The sequence below is a fragment of the Hippocampus comes genome, unplaced genomic scaffold (genome assembly GCF_001891065.2).
Source record: "Hippocampus comes isolate QL1 unplaced genomic scaffold, H_comes_QL1_v1.1 scaffold257, whole genome shotgun sequence".
NCBI lineage: Eukaryota > Metazoa > Chordata > Actinopteri > Syngnathiformes > Syngnathidae > Hippocampus > Hippocampus comes.
Window position 1 is genome coordinate 786,577 of NW_017804972.1, and position 7,079 is coordinate 793,655.

Here is a 7,079-nt window from a genome sequence, read left to right on the forward strand (position 1 = left end):
CTGTTCCCGTCCGTCTGCCCCATGTCCCCCGCTACGTCGACCCCCGTCCACGTCAGGCCAAGCCCAGCCAAAGGGTTGCCGTCGCTTTTGTTCCTGTTCCCTGGCGAGGCGAAGGTCGTCGTCGCTTTTGTTCCTGTTCTCCGGCGAGGCGAAGGTCGCCGTCGCTTTTGTTCTTGTTCTCCGGCGAAGGTCGCCGTCGCTTTTAGTTCCCGTTCCCCGGCGAGGCAAGCCTTCTGGACAACTTTGGGGCGTCTGGGATCCGTCCCTTGAGGGAGGGGTACTGTCATGATTCGGTTTGGGACCAACAGGTGGCACTGTAGGGCTGCAGCTGCACACCTGTTGGTCATTAGGTAATTAGTGCTTTAAAAGGACTCCCAGCCCGACCACTCATTGTCGGGTCATTGTTGCTGTTTGTTGCTCTTTGCTACTGTCATGTTTATTTGTTGCAGTTTGTCTGCTGCTGTCAGGTTTGTTTTGGTCACAGTTCTGTTCTAGCTTCAGTTGTGATTTTTGTTTGCTACTTTGGACTGTTTGTTTTGGATTTAGTTTTCTCTGTTTCAATACACTTCAAGTACACCCTGCTTCTTCCTCCTGCCTGCTTTTTGGGGTCCACCTCGCTACGTGACAACTGATGAGAAAACATAACAGTGACCAAAACATGACTGAAACAAACCTAACAGGAGCAAACACAAACAACAATGAGTGGTCGGGACGGGAGTCCTTTTATTCAAACTAATTGCATAACGACCAACAGGTGTGCAGCTGCAGGGAGAGCCCTAACAGTGCCACCTGTTGGTCACAAACAGAATCATGACACTTATCCTCATGAAGGTGGTGGGCATGCTGGAGTCTCTTCCTGCCATCTTTGGGCAGGAGCTGGGAGACACCCTGAACTGGCTGTCAGCCAATCATCGTGCACACGACCAAGCATTCACACTCACAATCACACCGAGGGAAAATTGTGCTCAAGTAATATAGCATGCATGTTTTTGGAATGTGGGAGAAAACTGAAGTACCCGGTGAAAGCCCACACAGTCATGGGGAGAACACGCAAACTCCACACAGGAAGGAATAGAACTCCGGACCTCTGTACTGTGAGGCACACGTGACAACCAGTCGACCATTATGCCACCAAAAGGTATACAATTAGTAAAAATTATAAATAAGGCTTGAGGAGCCGACGATGAGAAGAAAGGAGCGTCAGCGCAGAGCGCCGATGCGTATGTGGAACTGGGAGTCGCGGCTTGGAATTGAAGCGGATTACGTGGGACAGGAGATGTGAGCCAACCTCTTTTCATCAATGAACGCTACAGCTTCATGTTTGCTTTCTATACTTAGCTTGTATCAGACGTGCACATTTTCAGCATGACGTCCCTGATCCACTGGTGAAAGGACACTTTGATCCTCTCCTCTTTCATCTATAACTGCTTCAAACAACAAAGTGTATGCAGGAAATGTGATTAAGATTGCACGACTGTCTGTGTCTTATGTGTTGTGTTATTTTGTTATTTTGACTTCAGGATGGTGCTGCTAGAGTGGCTGCCTTTCTAGCAGCTCCTATATTTTGTTCTTCTACTTCTTCCTTTCATAACTTTACCGCTGTGAATTGGGAATTTCTCCATTGCGAGACTAATAAAAGTTTTCTGATCTTATCTTATCATAATAATAACCAAAGCTGTGAGCAGCGATGAAGGGCCACCTGCACCTTTGGGTGCGACAAAATAAAACGTTTTCAAAAACCTTAATCTCAAACGCGTTTCGATGAAACGCCTAAAGTTCAGAGACGATCAGATACATTTCGGTGGGAGGAGTTTGTTAAAATATGACCTCTATTAGAGACAAAAAATGTCGCGGAATCCCAAATGAAAATCAAAATGGCGGACTTCTTGTTAGGTTTAGCATGTGTCTGAAGACTTATTTTGCAGCTCCATATGCCCCTCAATTTTCATAGATCTAGGACAGCGGTCCCCAACCTTTTTTTTCCCCATGGATCGGTTTAATGTCAGACAATACTTTCAGGGACCGGCCTTGAAGGTGTGGCGGATAAATACAACAAAATAATGATATGACCTGTATGAAAACTGTGGTATTTTCTAAACATAATAATAAACACGAATCATGACATGAGGAACTTCTTATCTGACCGCAACGCTCTCTGGTCGCTATGGTAATGTTTAAATGTGCCTTCAAAATAAGATACACAGCAAATACAAAATGCATGGAAAATACAACTCACCATAGCCACATCTCATGTAGAGTGGCCTTGGTGCGTGGGAATCTCCCGTTGGGATAAATCCGTATTTTAAGTCGTACTCCTGACATTGTCTATTAAATGTAGACTTTCTTTTTCTTGAAAATCATCGGCTTCTCTTCTGTCTCTTGCTTGGCGCTTTTCCCCTTCCCAAAAACCTTTTTTTTTTTTTTCCCTCATTTTGGTAGCTCCTGGGTTTCATTTCGCGGCAACCTATCACGTGACCGAGAAGCGCGCCTTGACCTGCATCAAGAGTGACATACTGTAGATGGATGTAACAGAGAATCCGGTAATGTTTCAACTTAAAACATTTTTCAGATTCCGAAATAAATAAAACAGAAGTAATTTAAGTTCTTTATTCTTTCTGTGCAGCCTGGTACCAAATACCCACTGACCGGTATAGGTCCACGGCCTGGGGGTTAAGGACACTGATCTGGGTGAAACGTGCAACCATAAGTGCTTTGATGAAAAAAATTGGGAACTACTGAGTGATTTTTAAGAACTAACACAATAACCGAAGTAGCTTTGATGCAGTTTAGCTACTTTTGTCATTTTACAGTAGTGTAGCTTGCTACATTTCGATTCGGGTACTTTTAGCAGAGTGAAGCTACATTTACGCAGAATAGCTTGGTTTTGACTCACTAGTGTCTTCCTCGAAGTTTGTCCTCGAAGTTTATAGAGCTATTTCAAGCAAAGCAGAAAAAATACAAAATAGGCACTGGTTAAGAAATAACTCCCAATTCTCTAAATGCTAATGCCTGTGTCTCCTAACCTCACCATAAACCCCTTTCCAATTATTATTTCCAATAGGGATGCATCGGGTTTGCAGTCATTCCTCTTCTGCATCAACCAACGCAGATTATTTATTTGTTTGCCGATCAAAAGGTCAGAATTCTATTTGGAATATGTTCATAACAGTGCCTGGGAGCCTGAAATAGCCCAAAATCTCCTCCTGCTGTGTTTGGAGCGGAGGGGCTTAGATAAGCGATGCTGTAATTTTCAACCTCTTCCATTTAATAAAACAATTGCACTGCATTGTTTACTTGAGCCATTTATGTATTGGGATGTGTTCATGAATTTAGAATACTTCCATGCAAAAATAGATGTCTTGTTTGTAAGAGCACTGATACTTGAGTTGCATCTTTTCTCTCATTTTATATGATTTCAAATATTTTGGCTCGAGACTAATTTACTTCCCAGCAGCGCTGATTTAGGAGCGAATCAACTTTGTGAAACTATTACAGGAAAGAGAATCGGAGGAGACGAGGGAGAACTTTACTGCAGAAAATTGTTCTGATTGCAATCTCATGCTTTGCTTTGCATCACCCAGAGAGAATTATTCTCCAGCACATTAAGGCAGTGTTTAAATTGGGTCTAACTGGAGAGAGGTTGCTCTTATTTTTGTTGGATTGTGCCTTGTATGGTTCATTTGATTCAAATTACATCCGCAGGTACTTTCTTGAATTTAAAATCAATAGTCAGGACCTGATTTTATTGGCTCTGCAATAGAGCTGCTAGCGGCAGTTGCTGAAGACAACTTTAGCCACTGATCTATCACAATACACCATCTTCATTAAAACAAGACCAAAACACTCCACTCAATGTTTTTTTTTCTTCTCTCATGGAAAAACATTTTTGCTTTTATGCCACCTAGTTTTGGCAGCGCAGGAGCCTCTTGCCAAGCTGAGTGGATGTACATTACTCTTCTACAAGAGCCCTTGTTTATCTGATTGACCTGTAATTTTTATTTCAGATTACAATTGTGTGGGTCCTACATTCCAAGTTTCATTCAGGGCCCCTTTTTACCAAGCTGAATGACCGTATTTTCCTCACTATAAGGCACACTTAAAAGCATACAATTTCGCCAAAAACACAGTGTGTATATATATATATATATATATATATATATATATATATATATATATGACAAAGACAGTGCGACCGAGAATCCGGTGCACTTTATGTATGGTGTCACAGTTTCTTTCTATTCCCCATTGAGTTGTTTCCCCTGTTAGTTTTCCGATGCCATCTAGTGGTAATTATTAGCAGGAACCAATTGTAACCTCAAAGGGTTCTAATTGACATGTTCAATCGCCAACACACACTCAAACAGATGAGATCCACGCAGCCATTATGAAACGAAGATAAGACCAGAAGCATAGTTAACTAATGACTAAATGAAGGAAGAAGGAGACAAGCAAGATTTCCAAAGATATTTAGGCCCTTGTGGATGTGATCCCACGAGGTATGTGTGCCTTTTTGTTGAATCAATTTTCTTCATTACTTTTATCTTTCATTTATTGTTTTGTAATGCCATTTGTATTTACGTTTCATGTCCGTGTTTGCGACCAGTTCTGCATGACCTTGCTCTATATAAATAAACCTGCATTGTATTATTTTGTATTCTTTAGCGTAGCTCCATCTAATGGATGCATAACGCAACTGCAGACACTGTGTACCTTCTATTCTATTCGTATTATAATGCGATGCGCCTTGAATATGAAAGATGTTTTGAAATTGGTCATTCAATGAAGGTGCGCCTTGTAATCCAAATTGCCTTATAATGCAGAAAATATGGTAATCATTTTTGATTTGTGCAATGATACACAATGATTTCAAGTTCAAGAACGAGCCTAAAAAACTAAAGTATCGTCTAATCCTTTTGAAGTGGAGTGAGTCACCAGAGGTTACAAGAAATAAGCTTTTTGTCTTATTTTACAGATGAACAACATGTACTTTATATGGAAACAAGTAACACATCTATACTTGTTATTTTAGTATTACTGTAAAATGTCAACATCAATAATGGGCTGTAAATACAGAAATCACATGTATGCATTTAGCAGGGCCAGGTTTAACAGTGCAAATACCAAAGAGAAAATAGTAACCAATGCATGTGTTATTGTACCATACGTGCATCATTATTATTGTATGCTAGGTCCTTTCTTCAGTCGGTTTCTGAAATATCGTCTGAAATCAGATTGGTTTCTGCAGTTTCTAATTAAATAATGTTTCAAATGATTTTTAATGATCATGCTGTGTTGTGCACAATACAAAACCCTCCTGTGGATGAAAGCTGAGAAGCAATGATGGAAAAAGGGAGGGGAAACAGGAATGAGTGAGAAGATGCTGAATGAGCAGGAATGCTAGCAGTCCCCGGTGGGAAACTATATCTCAACCACTACTCAGCTCATAATGGGCTGTGAGAGGGGCTGAAATGTGATGAGAGAAAGGGAAATTCAAACAATGCTAAAGCTGCGGTAATGGTTCCAGCAGACCTTGTTTTATATCGTGTAATGGGACATTGCAAAGGCAATTTTCTAATTGCTAGTCTGGTAATAGGTAAATATTTGTGTTCATTAATAAACCTTGATGGAAAAAGTGGAATTTTCTAGTAAGTTAAAATGTCTACAGCAAATCATGGGAAATGAATATTCATCTCGCCATCCATTTTCTATCCTGTTGGTTCACAAAGGGACTTCACATCATGGCTGCTGCCATTCTGTATGCAGCTGCAGGTGGCAAGGTACATTACCATTTTTGTGATGCACATCAAGGTCTGCTGCAGCTGTGTAATGGCCCTTTTTCAAAGTACTGTGGACAGACGACGAGTACTGTATTTCCTCAAAAAACAACCCCCCCCCCCAAAAAAGGTCTGGGTCCAAGTCAAATCCGAGTCCAGATGAGATCAAGAGTTAACCTTCAGAGAGAAATATATATATATATATCACAACCATGGCACGGAACCCCTTGCTTTATTCAATGTGTGTGCAGATAGCAACCAAAACAATTTCTAAAACAACTTTACTAATGGTTGTCGACCTCAGGGGTGAAACGAGCAGGACATTGGGTGCCGAGGACCAAGCAAACTGCACCAAGCAGTGAGAGGAGGCAATAAAACAGCACCCAACTCAAAGCTAATGAATGAAAATGAAATTGTCACTGCAGCAGAATTTACTCTGAGGTTACCTAATCAGATGGCTATTCTGATCATCTGAAAATTTTAATTTCAAATTTTTTTGAAAGAAGATGTTCATTTTGAGGAAGAAAAATACAGTTGGACTCAGTCAAGTTCATAAAAAATATTTTGAGAATCCAAGAGCCGAGTCTGAGAAAAGTCCAAGTGAAATTTCAAGGAGTCTGAGTCGAGCCAAAGTCGACAAAAAATGGGTCGAGTCTGGACTCGGACTCGAGTTGACACTTGAGTACTACAGCCATGGGGCCTTTATTTACTCAAGAGCCACGCGTTACAGGACGTCTGTTTAAGCGAAGACCTTTATTTTTTTCAACTGAGATTCATTTCCATCTCACAAAGGGTTTGAGATGTGTAACTGCCTCACATGAGCAGTTTCTAGTCACATGTCTATCGATTCTAGAATTTTACCAATAGCACACTGCAGATGAAGGTCGAACTGTCCTGTCACATCTGCCAACCAAATCAGAGAAGCACAAGTGCTAAATATGAAAGAGTTGACATGGCATGAAAAAAATAAATAAATATCAGATACTGTACATGTGGCATATGGGCAAAAAAATAAAAATAAAAACCGGAACTGACCTGAAAGGTGAACTGAGACTTCGGGTCACCACACACCGTGTGATGCTTCAGAATCCTAAAAGGAACCAACTATCGCAAAAAATGACAGTTTGCCACTCGCTCCCACACATTGGGTGATTTAGCATAAGAACTACTCGTGATGTGAAACGTGGGAGCCTCTATCGCAGGGGTCGGGAACCTTTTTGACTAAGAGAGCCACGAAAGCAGAATATTTGGAAATGTATTTCAGTGAGAGCCACACACATATATATATATATATATATATATATA